Source organism: Cuculus canorus, chromosome 3, assembly GCF_017976375.1.
Source record: "Cuculus canorus isolate bCucCan1 chromosome 3, bCucCan1.pri, whole genome shotgun sequence".
Taxonomy (NCBI): domain Eukaryota; kingdom Metazoa; phylum Chordata; class Aves; order Cuculiformes; family Cuculidae; genus Cuculus; species Cuculus canorus.
The window spans coordinates 120,795,849-120,816,525 of record NC_071403.1 but is presented as its reverse complement, the minus strand read 5'-3'; the positions used below and the strand labels follow the sequence as shown (position 1 = coordinate 120,816,525).

At 37.9% G+C, this 20,677-nt stretch overlaps 1 protein-coding gene across 15 annotated transcripts in view; it reads right to left on the bottom strand.

Moving 5' to 3' along the window:
- The window catches only part of SUPT3H (SPT3 homolog, SAGA and STAGA complex component), a 302,304-nt gene that overhangs the window by 201,064 nt on the left and 80,563 nt on the right, over positions 1-20,677 (bottom strand). The gene's annotated exons all lie outside the window — the stretch shown is intronic.

Below are 20,677 nucleotides of genomic sequence, written 5' to 3'. Positions count from 1 at the left end.
ATTTCCAAGTCATTGTTATAATACTTTTTCACCTGAAGCTACTAACAGCTCAATTACATACACAAACACCTATTTGTATGTGTATACACACATATACGTCTCTATACACTTATCAAGTAGGCTTTAAATCTTGTGACAGATAATACATTCTTTAAATTCTCAGGGATTTTTCTATTTTTAACATTTTGGGGACAACAATAAGGACGCAATGAACCAGAGTCAGGGGGTTCGTTGACAAAGAAGGTTTAGCACAAAACTGTCAAGTTTATTTCTACAATCTTATTTTTGACAGCTGAGTTCTTTGATAGGCAGAAGACGTCAAGAATCACAAGCAGAATCATGGAATGGTTTGGGCTGGAAGGGACCTCAAAGATCATTTAATTCCAACCCCCTGCCATGGGCAGGGAAACCTCCCACTGGATCAGGGGCTCCAAGCTCCATCCAACCTGGCCTGGAACACCTCCAGGGATGGGGCAGCCACAGCTTCCCTGGGCAACCTGGAGTGCCTCACCACCCTCAGCATGGAGAATTCCTTCCTAATGTCTCATAATAACTCTCCCATCTTCCAAATTAAAGCCATTCCCCCTCATCCTATCCAGGCTTAGCAGTGATGTGGGTTATAAGGAGACCCTGACAGCGTTGTGCCACTACCTGACCCTACTCACAGCTTCACACAACCATCCCTTTCCAGATAAAACACTGCCATACTGACACTTAGTTTTCCAAAAAAGAAAAAGCACTCACTGAAACTTCTCAAACAAGTAACTTCGATGAAGTGCCCTAACTCTCCTAAGAACACGCTATCTTTTTCCTCTGTTTCTTAAAAATAAGAAAATTGCCACAGATCCTATCATATTGTACTGAGAGCAGAAACACCGCACACACAGTGGAGTTCTTGGAACTGAGATAAACTGCCATTCATTGTCAGAATTTAAAGCTAATGTTAAATTGACCTCAACTTTTAAAAACTAAAAGAGCATATAGTTTTAAAAAAAAAATCTGGTATTTTGTTACAGTAAGGTAATTCACAACCTCAGAGTCACTGTCAGTCGCACGCTTTATTTTTACTTTGCTAAGTGTAATCATCCACACAACCATTTCAACACCATTGCTACTCACTATTTGTATAATTAAATATAGAGACACTGTAAAAAACTACCATAGACAACGTTTACTGGTGGATCATAGGATCATGGAATGGTTTGGGTTGGAAGGGACCTTAAAGCCCATCCAGCAGTTCCAACCCCTGCCACGGGCAGGGACACCTCCCACTGGACCTGACCCAAAAGTACAACAGGATCCCAAAGTACACAAACAGATCATGTGTTTGGATCAATTATTTAAGTCAACACTGCATCCCAATGCAAGGATTGTCACCAGAAATCAATACTTGATCCAAAAGCCAATAACTCAGCACAACTCAGGAGTACAAGGCGAAAGTAAACTAGGTTTGAGGATAGGGGCACAAAGAGCTCCACGCAGCCAGCACAGCCCCACAGCAAGAAGAGAACTCAACGGCGTTGCTGAGAGTGGAAGTATAACTGTATTTCTTCAGGACACCGGAAAACGAATTTTGCAAAATTGGGAACGGTTCTTCAGTTGTAACTCGAGTTGTAGAAGGCACTGAAATTTAAAAACTTGTTATAAATCAGAATTCATTTGATTTTCAATTTAGATTAAGCAATTACAGCCAACACCCGAGGAAGCACAGGTCACAGGGCCTTGATCAAAACCAGGCTACAACCAACATCAAAGGCAGCAAACAGTTAACCCACTGAAGGACTGCAATGATTATAGAATCATTGAACCACTAGGTTCGAAAAGATCTCTCGGATCATCGAGTCCAACCATTCCTATCTGCCACTAAACCACGTCTCTGAGCATCTCGTCCACCCGCCCTTTAAATATGTTTTACTTACATAATTCATCACCCTTGACAAAGGAGCTGACACATTATAATGACAAGCTGATACAGAGGGTTAAGCCGTGTCGTTATTTGGGACTCTTTGCAGGCTTATAATCTAAACTGATTATCTAATTTAATTAATTACTACGGTTGAGTAAAAGAAAAACTTATGCTTGCTATTTCTGAAACCTTATGAGATAAAAATTATTAAGAGACCTTTATTTTTTAGAAAGAAAAGAAAATTGGAAATAGTTGTTTTCAAAGCAGTCTATCCAAAACACAGTATGGTATTATCTGTGGCAGGACTACATTCACCATTTAAATGGCAAAGAAATTAAACATATTATTTCGAGTATTAAATGCTGCTCTATCTGGAGAAAATGAAGTGTTCCAGGCCAGGTTGGACGGGGCTTGGAGCAGCCTGGGCCAGTGGGAGGTGTCCCTGCCCGCGGCAGGGGTGGGACTGGATGGGCATTGAGGTCCCTTCCAACCCTTCCATGATTTTATGAAATAATTTACTCTACAGGACAACTTTCAGTGACCAAATGGACCCGCCCTGCCGAAACAAGCCAGAATCAAAACACAGACCTTCAGACCTCCTACAACCTTTTATTATCTCCATAAATAAGAACATGGCTAATTATCTCGTATGACATTTATAAGGAATAGTTATTCTAGAGAGAACTGGATATACAGAATCTGATCTAAGAGGTGTTTAAAGTAATTCAAACATCCATAGAGACAACATGAAAACAGAGAGTGAGGGAATTTCTTCCAGTAGCTCTTTTTGTCCCAGAGTCTGACAACCCCAGACAATACAGATAAAGGTGTGAAGACAACACAATTCTGATTTCGAAAACCCATCTGCAGCATTCCTGTCCAGAGAGACACAGTCATGAGTCTGTCTTCAGAAGGACTCCTACCATTCTAAAAATACTGTCCCACAGCTGTTTAAAATTTATTTTTTTAGACCATAGCACCACTGTTTGGTTGTTTCCAATTTCTGAAACCACAAATAGTAAAAGTGTACTCAGTCTACTGCAAACATAAATAGCAAATGCACGCTTCAGCACTTTTAAAAGGATATGGAAATTGGCAACAAAAATGCAGTTCACGTTGAAAATTTACGAGGGCCCTGCCATATTTCTTCAGAAATACAATCAGGTAAAAATTAGGAAGATCTCTACCAGCTGGGTGGCATTTTTGTGTTTTCTTTACTTATATTTTTTTTCACTGAAAGACTTTCATTATGCAACTCCTGGCACTTGATAAAATAGAGCATGGTACCTTAGCTAAAACCACAGTTTCTTTGGTTATGTTTAGCATTACACAAACATCTTTCACCTTAGATATCCTCTTGCATTAGTGCGTTTAATTTCAAATACTCTAAGGCACATTACTTTTTGACAAAATCATTTGAACGGTGACCAGTAGAGGAGATGTACAAATTATTCTTTCCCTCCCTCAGTTTCACAGGTCACCTAAAAATAATTCAACCCCCTCACCATTCCGCTTTCGTATATTTAGAACTATAAGTATTTCTATTAAAAGCTGAAGTAGTCCAATAATATCATATTTTTATATGGATTTATTTCAAGAAACACAGCATATAATGGCAAAGTATCTCCTAGGTGAAGGTAACAGTAGACACGTTACCGAATGTGATTACATTCTTTTGATGAACATCAAAAGTCTGAAAAGCTGAAAGAAATGTCAATATTTTTTTGTCTTAAGTACACCTCTTGAAAGAAGTCCGGATCCCAAGGAAGTCGATGGGAGTTGAAAGTCAACGAGGCTGAGACTGCAGCCCCAGTATGTGTGAATTCAAGTGAGCTCACTAAGGAAAATATCTATTTACAGTGCTATTTGTGAACTATTTTAACCGGTAATAAATGCAACTAAAAGGAGAAACAGGTAATATTCCTTTCGATCAAAAGCAGCAGTTTGGTGGTTTCTATAGCAATAGACTGTTTCTATCAATGATGTACCACAAGAAACCTGAACAGTCAGGATGGAGCAGTCCTAAAAAAAAAAAATAAAATTAAAAAAATACAGAAATCCATGAGTTCACACTGAAAAAAAATCTTTTAAAGTGTATCTACTTTATAAAAGATAAAGAGAAGTTTGTTTGCTTTTTTTTTCCTGATCCCTTGCAGCCAAAAAGGTAACCTAAAAATGCATACAATTTGTTATAATTTGGGAGGAATTTCTTTTGGTACAAGGATTGGTTACTACAAACTTTACTAACCACGTGGTTTGTAGGTGGCACGAGCATATATTTATGTTCTTTAAAACAATTCCATACACTTCTGAAATTTTGCCTGAGTAGACATTTCGTATATTCACAGAAACCAATTTCCTGGTAGCCTTGAGCAAATCGCAGACATAGATGCACCATTTCACTATGTACATTATATAAAACAAATAAACTGCCGATAAGACCATCACAGACTATGAAACAAAAATTTGTCCAACAGGCCACAACACACTGGATGAAAGCCACATGTGTTAAATATTCCGTTAGGTATATTTTTGCTGTTGATAATTTTCTTTCTTTCCAATTTACTGAATCTGAAATACTTTGTGATTCTAACAGATACTGCGATTAAAACAGCCCCAGTATAAATTATTTGGGTTTTTTACCCCCCAGAATATTGGAAATGGATAAAATGCTCTTGTACTGAATTTCCCACTGGTACTTGACACTAAAAACAAATCTCAGGTTTGGATTTGATGAGGAGACACGAGTCTAGAAATAACAATGGAATTGGTATCACGAGCCTGCAAATGATCGTGGCTGCACAAGTGGGAGCCGGTCATGACCTCAGGCTGGCAATCCCTGCCGGGGAAGGTGGCAGCGTGACTGAATTTCCTTCTTGTTTTTATATGTAGGCTAAGATTTATTTTAAGAACGTGCCACAGACATTCTGTGCTCTCAGATTAGTTTATAACACGTGAAAGAAAAAAAACTCAATTGAAAATGAAAACACTAATTAGCACTTATTTGTGTTATTTAGCCTTACTTGGAGATATTTTATATTGAGAGAGCCTTACATTTTTAATTTTGCTTTTTAAGGTTGCTATATATAGCCCGGCATATTTTATTAAAGCTATCGTTAATATTTTAGAATTAAAATTATGTCCCGCTTAAGAGAAAATACAAAATGTTCTCTTAATAAGTAAGAATAAAAGTGATATGCACATAGCACTGCATTACTACAGAAGTACCAGTAGGAGTGGGAATTCTGGTTCTGAGGAGCAGAGGGGGACAGTCGGTAACTGCTTGGCTTCAGAACCCTTGTGTTACACAGGTATTTTTCACTGGATATTATGCTTTGTGATGGAAAAACTTTCCCAACTGCTCATTAGAAGAAAAATATTAGTTTAAAATTTAAACTGTTTGCGAAGCATAATTTTAACTAGGAAAATTCCCGTTGTAAATATAGAACCGAAGGACTGTGATGTGGTTAACTGCACCTGCCACCCAAAAGGGTTTTGCAATATTATGCATAGACTTTAAAGGAAAAATGATTTCAGAGAAGCAAATAATGGCAGGAGTACTATTAAATGTTTGATTCAATTTATTTAAAGGAATCATTTCATTCCTTTAAAAAAAAAAATACTCCACCAGTTTACTAATATCTACACATTCAGGATTTAAGTACCTACTTTTGCACTTACATTAAGAATAATATTTAAACACATGATTTTCTTGAAGGTCGTCTTCAGGCCTAAGGCACACAAAAAAATAAGTTTAACATAGAATCAATGGTGTTTGCCCATCTGTTAATATGGGCTTAAAGGGTGAAGTACCTTTGTAAACCACAACCTAATCTGCTATGAAAAAAACCCTAAATCTTTAAGACAGTTAAAAATTCAACTAAGCCCACTGAACGCAGAGAAAGGAAAACTGGATGCTTCCAACCATAATGTACTGCACTCTTACACAAGGAAATGATTTATTCTACAAGCTGCAATTAAATAAATTATACACTCAATATGCAAAGGGCAAAAATGTATACACCTCACACAAAGCAACACTGAGAGAAGCAAAATGTAGCAAGAGTCAAATCTTTATCTTAACCGCAAAAATATCCTTTGGAAGAAATAACACAGCAGAAGAGTTCAGAACTAGAATGCCACTGGGACTATAATAGAAAAAAAATAAAGACTAATATTTAGGTCTGCCTTATTTCTTACTGGGAAGCAAAGGAAGGGATACGGTATAGAACCAGTAGAATAGGTGGATGAATGTAGGTGCTGGTACAAGGAGACAGAAGACAGGACAGGCAGAGGAGACAGAGCAAAGTCGTTGGCTTTTCCAGTCCACTTTCCAGGGACATTTCTCAATGGAAAATCTACATTATTTGAACTTAAGTCACGGAGATTTTTTTTTTCTTTAAAGGCAAAAAGTATTTAATCCAATAACTTCATTCAAATCAACGAACTTTTTTTTTTCTGAAAACAGAACAAAACAAACAAACAAAAAAAAAACCGAAAGAAACCAAACAAAAAAAACCACATGAAATCTTCATTCTTTTAGGAAAAGATAGACATTTGGCTTCTAGAAATATGCCTGGTTAAAGCAAGCAGGAATCAACAGAAATTGGTCCTTTCCCTGGATACATGAAATATCTGTCAGCAAAATATTTACAATTTAAGAAAATACGTTCTACAGTTTTTCTTGACTACTTTTCCAAATTTCCTAAGCAGATTCTTGAGATGCAGCAGGATAGGCCTGCAGCCAAATCTGAAAAAGCAGAATACATGTAATTTATCCGTTGCACTGAAAAGCTCTTTGGTGCTGAACATCAGAGCAACTTCTGCATAATAAAATGTTTCTTTAATTTGGTGCACTTGAACGTGCAACCCAACACTGGCGATGTTCTAACCTCAGAAATGAAAGTAAATAGCATCACCATTCTAACAACGGGCAGCAGAAAAATCTTTCCTAATTTTAGCACGAGCCTATCCTAAAAAGTAAAAAAAAAAAAAGTCATCATCATTAGAAAACTCAAACATGGAAGAATTTGGCCTCCAGTCCTTCAAAGACACATATGAGTCTGTAGCAGCAAATAATCTGTTAGAATCTGCTGGAAGAGGTGCCAGTGTTGCAGTTTGTCTTGCTCTTAAGGGTCAAACCTTGCTAACACGTCTGAGCTTGCACAGCTCGAATGGTGCGAGCGCACCCACCGTCTTCAAGAGGAACTGCTCTTGTGCACAGCATCTGGCACACGCCGAACCTTCTGGTACAAATGCGCTGGAACAAGGTCTGTCTTCCTATCTGCATAAAGAAGCCATAATCATGACTGGGCTCTTTCAGCACTACCACAACACAAACAACTAAAATTACCAAAAAAAAAAAAGCATTAAACGGCATTTAGAGTTGCGAAAGCCTGCATTCATAAATTGGGAAATGCTAGTCTTACGATGGACAGCTTGTCTTAAATTGATGTACATTTTTTCCCCCGTTTCAACTGGAAGAACGTCTGTCTCTGCCCCAGCCCTGGTGCCGTGCCAGCTTCTCATCTCAGTTTCAATCCCCTCATCCAGCAAAGTGTGGTCTCCTCGCCTCACCAATCGATGCCTCACCCTCTCCAGGAATTCTCCAGCTTTCACAAATAATTGCTTAGGGCAAAGAAATGATGGGAATCCAGGGTTAAGTCACAATCCGAGCTTCTTCCCCCACATCACGGAGGAAAGCACGTTCGGCTGCAAACAATTTATTTTGGTCTGGTAACATATATAATCTTTGCTTAATTGCGGTCCCGTTCCTCACACAGCAGAGTCCTGCTCTCATTTTCTTTTAATATCCTCTCCATTTTAATCAACCTATTTTAATCTCCCTCCCCGGTCCTGCGGCACCAAGAGAAGGTGTTACTTATCACCTTGCCAAGCAGAGAGAGCATCTGCAACATCACTGGGCTCAAGAATGCTCCACAGGGACACAGCACTGAGCATCTCGCCACCCAACTGTCAACCTTCCATGAGAAGGCGCGGCCGTCCTCTCTTGGGGACACTCCTCTGAAGAGGAAATCTCAATTCATGTGGTTAAACTGTGGCAAAGCCACTGAAAGGCAGGAACTAGAGCAGGTCAAGGAGCCTTAATACGTGCCACAGCACTGATTTGAGCCACAGAACCATAGAATCACCAGGTTGGAAAAGACCTCTTGGATCACCGAGTCCAACCATGCTGACACACTATTTATACGAACACATTTATGTATTTCTGTTGTGAGAATTACTGCTCTTTCAGATCCTTCAATCATAAACGTGACAACTATCCTTCAGAAGGTTGAATCCCATATTTTACAGTTCAGTAAGAGCGTGCTGGATCCTCCAATGCGAATGACACGAAATATTTCACAGGATGAAGCAAAACTAATTTTCTTATTTTTAAATCATACGCAACTTCCCAGCAGGCAGAGAAGCCTCCTGACAGGAGGGCCACAGAGAGGCCACATAAATGCAATAGCAGAAGTACTCTCAAATAAGTATCTTGTTAGAATGCTAGTAAGGTCAGCAAACCGAGTTTCGGTTCCGATATTTTGCTTTATCGAGGATGGTAGAAATTACGGAGCATATTAAATGCCAAATGCAATCTGCAAGCAAAGATCAGTTCTAACCACGTAGATATTAGCACTAAAAATATAAGAAGAGTGACAAACATAATCAGCCAACTATTCTATTCCTGACTATTTTCAAGAAACATCTTAAAATAGAAATGTCTAAATAAGGTATGCACGATATTTTATATTTATTAAAAGTTACAGCTTTAATGTAGCACGTTAAGTAAAATTTACTTTGGTTAAATACAAAAAATAAAAATTCTATACTAAAATCTGTGCTCTTAACTAATCCTCTCACACATTTAGTCATTTCTGATTTCTTCTCAGCTGTTCTTTCAAAAATGAAGTATGTAACACATCTCCCATTTCCCTTTCCCTAGATGTCCTTTAAAATTCTATAAATAAAATACTTCTACCTATTAGGCACATAAGGCTCATATAAATCAGAAATTCTGCAGAACAGAGCTTTTGAACTCGTATTTTCAAAGACAGTTAGGAAATATGTTGCTCTAAGACCAGAGCCTTATTTATACGAGCTTGTGGCTTAACTGACAAGTATTTTTCTGTGACAAGTAAGGGCAGACAGTTTGTATCTTAAATACCATAATCCAGATTTCAACCCATGTAGACGTCTGGAAGGGAATCAGTCAGTAAAGTAAATTACATTATATCCCACTGACAGTCCAAATACAATCCATGAGATTCATAACTTCTACCAAAGACAAAAGAAAAATATGGGAGAGGTGTGGGAGGGTCAAAAATATTTGCAGCTCACAGGATTGCTTAATCAAAGTAAACAGACTTCTATTTTTAAAAATAGAAATAACAGTTAGCTCTTGGTGTAAATGCAAAGGTGGGATATAAGCAACAGCTTGCTACGGTTTTATGCGAGGCCACAGGTTAACTGTTTCTGGTTTACAAGCTGCCAGGAGTTTGACCTCTTTAATTTGCTGGGAGACATGGAAACAGCACCTCAAAAATTATATTTCTTAGCTAGTATGAATATTTTCTCTCTGCATTTCTTTTACATGAGTTTCTGCAGCATTTATTCATAAGAGATTTTCCAATTCTTAGATCCCGGTCTCTCCCCCGTGACAGACTCCATTGATCTAGAAGCCAGGGTGTACAGATCATTGCAGTCAAAGCTGCAATTTGGCCTTTTTAATTCAAAAGTAACATCCGAGAAGGAGCATTTCGGCATCAATTAGAATCTGAAGCTAAACAGTACTTTCTTTTCTTTCAGAAACCTCTTCAGCTAACAGCAAAAACTGGACATTTACAAACTGCATTTCACCTTTACCTTATGTGGTTCCATGTGAATGAAGACAAATTCAGATTTTTTTCTTTTGTGATAGGGATAGTCAATATATTATAACTCAATCATTGTTCATAATATATCTTTTTTTCCAAATCAATCTCATTTAAGCCTTATGTATACAATGCATTATTTACACTGTATAGATGCAGACAGTTCCTTTTCTCATTTCCAAATGAGACGCTGAACAAATGCCATTTTTAATTATCATAGTAGACAATGTCCACAGGAAGGTCTCATCATGTTCTGCAGAACAAGAAATTGGAAATGAGGCACTTTATATGCAGAATTGATTTTTTTTTGTCTTAATTGTACTGTGATTCTAGTCATAGAATCACAGAATCACAGAATAGTTTGGGTTGAAAGGAACCTTAGAATCTTAGTCTAACTTAGCCTAGCAGTATTGCACTGAAAGTTACTCATGCTGTTGCATTTTACCAAAATTCCTAATAATTGAAAGTTTCTAGGAATAGGTAATTTTTCACTGAGCTCTCTTCTCCCCTGACAATGCCCACACTGCCGTCATTTCAGTTTGGGAAGATTCATATGCCTGCATCAATGGGAAAAAAATTCCTTTGTTTTGCTTGAAACTGGAAAGTGAAGAACTGGGGACAACTTTGGAACGAGCGGCTCCTCGGGAGACGCTGCATCCATCGCAGCCCTGAGAGCCGTTCCATTCCAATTTATTTCCATAACGCACAAAAATGTTCCATTTTTGTGAAAATAGGAGAAACCTCTGTGTAAACTCAGGAGCTACAACTGTAAAAATATTTTAAGTTGATGCATAGGGGATCATGTTTTTATTCCGCAGGTCTGCATTATGGGATGCTTAAATACAGATTATCTCGTTCAGTAACTCCCCACTTTACAGCAGCAGCAATTCTTTCTAATTGCTTGGGTAGCACACTCGGGAAAAAAAGAGTATTTTTCCTTTTCACTGAATAACGTTTCATGTTCAGTTAAATGCAGGAAGTTACACCACCGTTGGAATGCGATTGTCTGCAACTGCAGGGTTATTTCGTATTCATAGGTTTGTGCTTAGCTAAATATTAAAATGTAAGCCATTCAGCATTACTTCTCCAAATATCTCCGGCTTCTAACTAGCTAAACTGAAAAGGAATCTATCCGCTATAATCAAAATAATTTTGAACCATGTATAATCATTTTTCACAGAATTTTTATCCTCCTGTATGGAGCAGATTAGAGTAAATGTAATTCACACATGCTGTTTCTTATTCAGAGGAAAACACAGAGTAAGGATGTGGAGAGTTTCTAGCCAAATCTTCATTCAGCTCCAAGATCCACGGACGCCACTGTAATTGAGAGACATTCACAACCAGATAGCTGCAGACTTCATTTTCGTTTAAAATAATACCTCTTCTACATGAGTTCCAACTAAAACATTAATGTTATTTAAGTTCTAGCAAGCTGCCTTGAGCTGAACGTACAACGGATTGCCGTTTCTTGTTTTAATTTCCTCGAGAAAAGGACACTGCTCAGAGCCCTACGCTTCTATGCGCGTGTAGATTATGTAAACACGCCGCTTCTTTTTGGACCGCTATAAAATTATGTGTAACTAACAAGATTCTTCTTTCGGAATTTGACCTGCCTGGCAGATGACAATGGAAAATGAGCTATTTCTCCCGTACCTCCATACATACACTTTATTAGGCAAGTTATTTGAGTTCATCGTGCACAGCCTAAAAATGCCTACTCATAACGCTTGGCCTCGCAGGAACCTGCAATGGTTAATTAACTGTCCAAGACGCAACTCTATTGCTTTCAGATTTCAAATAAGCTGTGAGTTAGTTCCACTGTCGTGACGCGCTGCTTTGAATCAGAAAGAATGATTTCAAAAGCCATATTTAAAATGTTCTAATAAGAGTAATAATAAGATAATAAGAGGCAGTGTTTGAATTATTAAAATGCACAAAGTAAATACAACCCAAGAAATTAAAAGCCGCACGGTGTGTTTTACCGGGGCTCCTCATCCACAGAAGAGATGCTTATTTTCATTTAAAAATGAGTTCATATCGTTTACACTACCAGCCGGCAAAGAAGAAAACCCAATTAAAGCAACAAAATCTGATTTCCAAGGTGATCTGATTTTAAAATTAACTCTAAAATAACAAAAAGCTGCTCCCTCGGCTGTTCCATACACACTGACGTGCTGCTCCTCAGCTTCACCAAAGGACACTCCCCCAAAGCTCTGCAGCTGACGGCAGTCACTTCAGTCCTTTGACTTCCAAGATGAAACATTTAGACGTGGATTTACTCAGGTCAGTAACCTCACACCTTAAACAGACTTTCATTGCTAACCTGTGACCAGGTAACACCCATAAAATCACATTTTAAAATCATTTCATCCGTTTATCCCATTTCTGATTTTCCACACATGGAATCTTTACACTTTATAAATTTGTTTTTCATTTCATATAACCATTTTTTTTATTTTTTTTAATAATTTTTAAGCAACATAACACCCTTGAAACTGATGTTCAGATGCCAAAAGGAAGGAGCACCCTACGCGCAAATACTTCAGTCCAGTTTCATCTGGCATAACAGAAGGGATGTCGCCTCTCAGAATCCATAATAAAAACAGCCTGATCACCAAACTCAGTGCTTCAGCTTCACACAATAATATTTAGAATAAATATACTCATTTTAGAAAGAGAATTAACAGCTTTTGACACAAGGCATGCACACAACAGCATTTCACGCTTGGAAGTTTGTAAGAAGAAGCTAAGGTGGCATTGATTCCCATCACCGGCAGGTTGAGACCTGGTGAATTTTGGAAGGCTCAGCGAGCTCACGTCTCTCTCTCATGACAACACTTGGAGAAAATGAAAAATAGGCTGCTTAAGTATTTTTTCCCCAAATATATGTTCTTAATGAAATAAAAAAATATATAAATATTCTTTGCAGAATTTTAGCTTTCTTTCTCAGGCAGCAGAAGTTGTTCCTGCACCATAATCTTGACAAATGTTCCAGCAAATACTTGAATTTGATTTATTAAAAAATTATTTCACAGACGTGTGCTGAGATAAGGTAAATGAAGTCAAATCACTGACAATTCTATGCTGCTGAAACACTGAGATCCCAAAATGTTATTCCGAAGGAGAAACATTTTTTTTCAATAATTTTAAGCTTCAACCACTTCCCTAAAATTTTCTAAATTATCACATTTTTAAATATATAAATTCACAGTTCAATAACACCTTAGAAAGCCACGTTATATCTTAAATTTGCTTTTCTATCTTGCAGTCATCACTAAATAACATTTTTCTCCTCAGTGAGCTACAAAGAGTAAATTGCAACTATGATACTTTTTGATTTGGATCAATAAGGACTCTGTTTCCGATCCACAGTAAGTTTTGATTATGAGACAAAAAAAAAAATCTGTTTTGGTTATGAAGTCTTGTTTGAATGCATTTAAAATAAAAATGCAAGAAAGTCAGAAGCAGCATTTCTGAGCAAAACATTACGATTTAAATGAATATCAAAGAATAAAATAGTACTTGAAAGCAAAGACTAAAACAGTACTCAAAAAAATCAGTTTCTCCCTTTGCCTCTTAAGAGAGTTAAGCTGTAAAAATACCTATAGATATAATAAAATAGCTAAAAATGTATTTAAAGTTATTTTCCACTGCGATCAGCGATTTTAAAAGCGAAAATAAATGATATTATCACGTGACAGGCCAGCATGAAACACGTAGCTATAATATTGATTTGAAATAGCCATTTTCAAGGAACAGTTGAAATAACAGGGGCTAAACGTTCAATGTTTGAAGTAAGTACTGCTAGAAATGGCAAAAAAGTGTCAATGGAAATTCAGTCACCACACAGACTCTTCATTTTCCAACATCAATATTCTGAAGAGAAGGTCTCTACTTCAATACTCACATTGAAAAACTACGTTAGCAGCACAGAAACCCATGCATCTGATATTTCTGTATTTGTTAAATTTGTTTTACTTTCTCTTTTTTTTTTCACATTGCCCAGGCAGGAAAATAAAATCGGTAACTTCTCAGTACTTTAATTTATGATGCCACAATCTGAATCATAGCAAGTAAGATTTCACACAGTCAGCACTGAAGTAAGATCCGTAGATGCTAAATGAAGCATGTATTTAAAGAGGAAAAGAGAGATACCGTGCACAAGGTAAACTTTAAATGAAAAATACGGGCCATTATAAATGATAGAATCATAGCATGGTTTGGGTTGGAAGAGAACTTCCCAGATCACTTCCCAGTTCCAGATCCTACTGTGGGCAGGGACACCTCCCACTGGCCCAGGCTGCCCAAAGCCCCATCCAACCTGGCCTTGGACACCTCCAGGGATGGGGCAGCCACAGCTCACCACCCTCATCGGGAAGAATTTCTTCCTAATGTCTCATCTAAATCCTCCTCCTTCCAATTTAAAGCCATTCTCCCTCGTCCTATCACTAAAGGCCCTTGGAAAAAGTCCCTTGACAGCTTTCCTGGAGTCCCCTTCAGGTACTGGAAGGTGCTATAAGGTCTCCCCAGAGCCTTCTCTTCTCCAGGCTGAACAAAAATTTGTCTAAAAGTACTAATTACAATACGTTAGACTACGAAACACACTACCTTATAATTTTTAAATTGTAGGATCTCAGAAGAAATTTGAGTTAACAATAACAGAATAAATTTTACAAGGAGCTGCCACTCAGTGGAGAATTCATCAACAAAAAACTCTTCACTCTTCCCAGTAGCCTCTTGCACTTTAGTGTCACACCTGCTCATTAAATGTATTCTACTTTTTCCTCTAATAATTTTCTGTCCTCTAGTGATTCCGCTCCAGTAAGATAAAACTGTTCCTAACCCACACCACTGTAGATGTGGAGGATCTTCAGTTGAGAAAGGGTACAAGCTGGTTCCAAACCACGTCCCTAACAAATATAAACGTATTCACTTTAAAACCCCATTGGATAAAAACAGCTCTACGAATAGATATCACAACTCCAGCTTTCCATAATTTCTCCATAAATATACATATCATGAAGGGTCAGGCTCTCGATTTGGTACCTTTGACTTCTGTCCCTGGTGGCACCTTTGTCCATCTCAATAGGATCAAGACACAGAGTGACTATTAAGACCCTCTGGGGCCGGATACCCGCACTGTGGGTGCAAGGCAGACCTCACAGATGCAAGAACAATCCAAATGGCCGCAGTCCAAGCTACAATTCCTTCCAGATGCCATGAGGGCACTATGAAAAAAAAAATGGGCATCATTAACAATATAGTCCATACTATATTTAACTTTTATCTGGAATATTAGAGCAGAATTCCAGGGTCTGTCATCCTAAACCTGTTTGTAGGTAATAGACAGATGGGAGACAGATGCCCACATCCCCAGAACAAGCATTTTTGAGCATATGTTGAGGAAGTAAAGCCAAGTATGCTGTAAACTATCATGCTAAGTACAATTACAGAGTAACTGGGTTGGAAGGGACCTCTGATCATCATTCAGTTTAAATTCCCATAGAGGGTGGAAAACTATATAAGTTATATAAAAGACTAGATAGTCTTCAAAATCTTACAGTGCTGTCTGAGCCTTAGGCAGATTTCAGCATCCAAATCTCAACTGAGGCAGACTAAATTCTGCCTAATATTGAGGTTAATTTCTCATTAATGCAATCCGTAAGGTCACATATATTGAAATTTCCATATTTCTGCCTCAAGCACTCTTTCTGAATGCCATTAATGGAAACCGACCCACTCGCACAAGCATCCAACATCTTGCCATTGCAAATAAACCCCAACCATAAAGCCAGCTGCAATTTGAAAAGTCCTATCTTCATTTCCAATAGAGCATAGAGACAATCTGTATATTCCAGACTCCATCTGTCTTTATCCCTACTAGCAAACTATATGCAATTTATTTTCCATCGAAACTCCTTGAACTTTGCTTCTAGACTGTTCTCTTACTCCAGGTTTTCCAAGTGCTGATGAAGCCACTGTGCATCGCTATCACTTCAAGGCATCACTGGTACTTCAAACTGCCATCAAGAGATCTTCCAATGATTTACCCTCACCTTCACATTGAGTTTTCCTTTACTTAACGCTCATGTTGTAACTGTGCTCCTGCAAAACCTTACAACTCGTTTCCTCCTGCTCAACAACTTCTTTCCCCAGTATTAAACTCACTGCTTCCATCTCCCTGGCCACTCTGCATCCAACATTTCCAGGAAGATTCCTACACAATACCCTTGTTTGCTCACAAAAATACACTTTACTTTTATTTTGGAAGTTCATGTACAGATGATCCAATAAGACTAAGAAATCACTGTCTCCCACCCACGGAGCATTGCACTTCCCGTGAGTGACAGACTTCCCAGGTCCTTTCTCTTTGACACGTGACTGGATTTTTTGCCTGTTACATCAGCCTGGACAGGAAAATTTCCTCATGAAGTATATCTTATTTTTTCTGAAAATGCCATAGGCTGTAAAGATACAATACAAAAATTACCTTAAATGATTAGGTCTTTGATACAACAGGTAATGAAAGTGAGAAGAGCCCAGCTTCAATGGACAGTGTTTCGCTGGCAAACACTGAATGGGAAGAGAACAGTGAAAATCATCCAAGACTTTGCACCACTGAAAGATACTGTTACTCACAGAGAACAAAAGAGACAGACTCAGCTGTCTATCGGGATGTATACTTTTACCATGCTGGAAAATCAAACATCAAGTTTATCACCTGGTTTGGATAATTTTTACTAATTAACTTTAAAATGGCTAAAAAAAATAATACCAACAAATAATACAAAAGCTGTAAGACAAGAAGCTTTGCCAAAATGACAACGGGATATAGAGACTTCTTAGTATGTTTCCTTTTCATTTCTTTTTCCTGTGGCTCCAAACTAGTACACTAAAAGTAATCTGCACCTTAGCAAAGAGGTTTAAATATAAAAACACCTCAACAGAGATTTTTATATCCCATAAAGAACACCCTACCATAAGTTCAGAAGTGTTTGTAAAAGCCATTACGTGCGTCCTCCTTTGGAAAGCAGGTAAGTCAGGTCCCAAAAAGGCAAGGTGCCCCAGACCATCCACATCCACCCCTAGCAGAGCATGCCGACAAGCCCATGTCTTTTCAGCTCAGTTTTCACTTTACAGATACACAGGTAGAGAAAAACAAACCAGATTGAGAATACCGATCTGATCTACTGCTACATGAAACGACAGTACAATATTTTTCACTGGTAAAGTATGGCTGATGAAAAGATGCTGCAGAAAGATAATTGGAAAACATTCCCGAACACCCAACAGAATTTAAGTTAGATTTTGCAGTATCAAAATAAATCAAAGCAAACCAACAGCACACTGCCAAAAGCTTTATAAACCTGAAAATTAAACCTTTATAAACCGTGAAAACTGTCACTATAATGTCAGCAGTTAACTGCAGGAAGAGATTTTAAATAGTAAAGGTTTGTACAAATGAGCAGCATGGCTCATAGTGACAGTATCTGCCACTCGATGACCACCCAAGTAGAGAGAAGGTTAGAAGCAAGTAATGCATTTCCTACAAGTCAAAACTTTCTGACCACGCACAAGCTGGATGGCAAAAAAAGAAAAAACATTAAGGAAAGTATTCTAACAATTTAAACAAACAGAGATTTATAAATGTGTTTTATTAAAAAGAAATTCTAATTGATAACATCCAAGAGCCTGAAATATGAGTGGAAAAAACACAGCCATGAAAAAGTTCCAGCAACACGAGGGGATATGAGCCATGACTCACTATTTAACGCAATTGTCACTGAAAAGATTGAACTGTTATTATGGAATCTGATTACAAGTAAAATTCAAATCTATAGTTATTATAAAAATAGCAGCTCCAAGTATGATTTTTTTTTTTTTTTTGGCATTACAGCAACAACGTGAGGACCTAAAGGGATCACAGAACAGTTTGAGTCAGAAGGGACCTTTAAAGATCATCTATTTCCAGCTCCCCTGCCATGGGCAGGCACACTTTCCGCTGGACCAGCCTGCTCAAAGCACCGTCCAACCTGATCCTCAACATTTCCAACGATGGGGCAGCTACAGCATCTCTGGGCAACCTGTGCCAGTGTCTCATTGCCCTCATCATAAAAAATTCCTTCCTTATGTCCAAGCTAAATTTATCCCCTCTCAGTTTAAAGCCACTACTGCTCGCCCTGTCACTACAGGCCCTGCTAAAAAGTCTGTCCTCATCTTTCTTATCAGCCTCCTTTCAGCACTGGAAGCTGCTCCGAGGTCTCCCCACAGCCTTCTCCTCTCCAGGCTGAACAACCCCAACTCTCTCAGCCTGTCCTCATAGCAGAGGTGCTCCAGCCTTTGGATCAAAACTAACTATAGTAAGCAAAGCATTTAATATGCATTTTAAGCACTGAAAAACTGTCTTTCTCATTTATAATTGTTTTTCTAATACATGGAAATGCCTTGTATTACCTTTAGTGCACATTAAAATACATCAGTAACTACTACAGATCATATATATATATATTCTGCTACTACAGATCATATATAATTTTCTTGATTGCCCAAGTCCCTTAGAGCATATGTGATACCTCTTTTCTGTTAGCAATGTCTCTGTGTTTGTAGTGTTAAAAGAATTAAGCCACAATGAAACAACACTCTATTTTCTGTAATAAGAGAATGCCCTTAATAAAAGTGCAGGTGTTACAAAAAAAATCTCCAAATCTTGAAAAATAGAATAAGCACTTAGCTTTCAGCCATGAAAGCGCATGAATGTATTGAAAATAACCAGCATTTTGTTACTAATGTTTTATAGAACTGAACTTTCCATTAATCATTTCTTACTTGTAATTTCCACAAGTCTCGTGATGCTGACACATTTCTACGTGGCTACTAAAAGCAACAGATCGAGAGTAGTAATTAATTATTTTCACTCCAAGCAGGTGTTTATACTCATCTACACTTTGTGGTACACTTGCTGAAAATAAAAACTATTAATTCAGATCACTGAAATGAAATGTTTTCTTAATTATAGATATTTCATCATAACATTCTCCAGTCATCCTGAGTTGACCATAGAACTTGTAAGTCCTATATAACACTCTCGCGTCCAAACCATTTCTGTCATGGACAGTTCGTGTTCAAAAAGGAAGAACAACACATAATACATCAAAAAGATTCACTTAATGACTTAAGGAGGAGGCCTGTTAGGAAAGAAAAATCTCTTGCTTTGGGATATCTTCTGTGTCTTAAATTTCACCACATACACAACTTGATCAGAGGGATATTTCCATCAGCAATTGACCAACATATTCAACTGCTGAACATCATAAGGGGAAAAACTAACAAACTTTGGTGTACTATTATCGCATAAAATAAATTCCAGCCTTGAAACATGCAACAGCATCATAAAAATAAAAGCAGGACTCTTTATTACCTCAAACTACCAAAACGAACAGAAAGCTTGAAAGCCCTTACAGGGTGGTTTCCAAATATCCTGATGGAGACTATTTACAGGTTAGTTAAGACATTATTGAACATCAAAACGTAAGGAATAGGAAAATTTAAATAACTGAAATTTAGCAATGGTTTTCCAGGTAATGATCCAAGAATGGAAATTCTGAATAAGCCTTTAAATACCAACATGCTGATTGGTATAAAATATAATGGTCTCTAACAACCAGTACAAAAAGAATGGAAAAACATAATCAAGCTATGCCAAATAAAGCCTCCTGAGTTACAAAAACAGATTTTACATAGTCTTCAAAGTGAAGCACTGCAAGAAAGGATCTTTTATTTAATTGCTTTCAAATAAACTATGTCTGGTTAGAAAACAAAACCAATTAAGCTTAAAATAAAGTGTAACCATTGACGACATAACAACACACCCAGAGGATATGATCAAGCATTGAAGGACTGAAGGGACCTAGTTTACATCAATGTCAATTCTGCATCTTCACTTGTGCTTCTCACCCAATACAGAGCATCCTACTCAGTAATGGGATAAAGATTTAGCAACCATTATTTCGTTCCTAGTTTTCCCCATCAGAAAGAATTAGGATTATGAATTCCAGCTACTAGAGCATTTGAGAAAGGACTTGCCAAACCAGTTTGTCTTTGCAAGTCAAGGAGTCTGCTGCTTTAGAAGAATTTGGCGTAACCTTACTTGCTGACTACCTAGAGTCCATTGACAAGAAGAGAACTAAGCACTACCAAAACTGGAATGGGAACTTGGAAAACCAGTACCTTCAACATCTGGGACTGAAAGAGTGTAACAGACAGTGGTAGATCTATCTGCACAAGTAGATTTACCAAAATTACCGGTAGTTTTCTGAAGTTGGAAAATGGGAGAGATGCACCCACAGTCAGATGCACAAAGGATAGCATTGTTTCTTAAAAAAAATCCTATTCCCATTGTTACTTTTGGTATTTGTTTCTTCCAAAAGTTCAGTTTGGAGAAATAGAATCAATCATAGAATCATTAAGGTTGGAAAAGACCTCTAAGTTCATCCAGTCCAATTGTCCCATCCAGTCCTATCTCTTGCCTACAGGCCCAAAATTGATCGCTCACAGCCCAGTTTTTACCCTTATCCATACCTCTATCTCTCTCTACCTTATCTCTTTTCATTGCTCAATTGCCATCACATTATCCTATTTTAAGTTCCTTTCCTCCTTAAATACCTTCCTAGCGTTTATTCATAACATCTACCCTAGCATTCAGTCTCTCCACACATCACGTTGCACAAACACTCATCACATTGCACCATATCCAACGCCAAGATCCGTCTGCCTTTGACTCCAGTGCCCTTCTTAGGCATCACAACTCGCTTCTATATGCTCTCCCTTCCATGGTTCAGCAGTACAGCACTGAGAAGGAATGTGCACAGAGAATAGAGCATCATAGAACAGT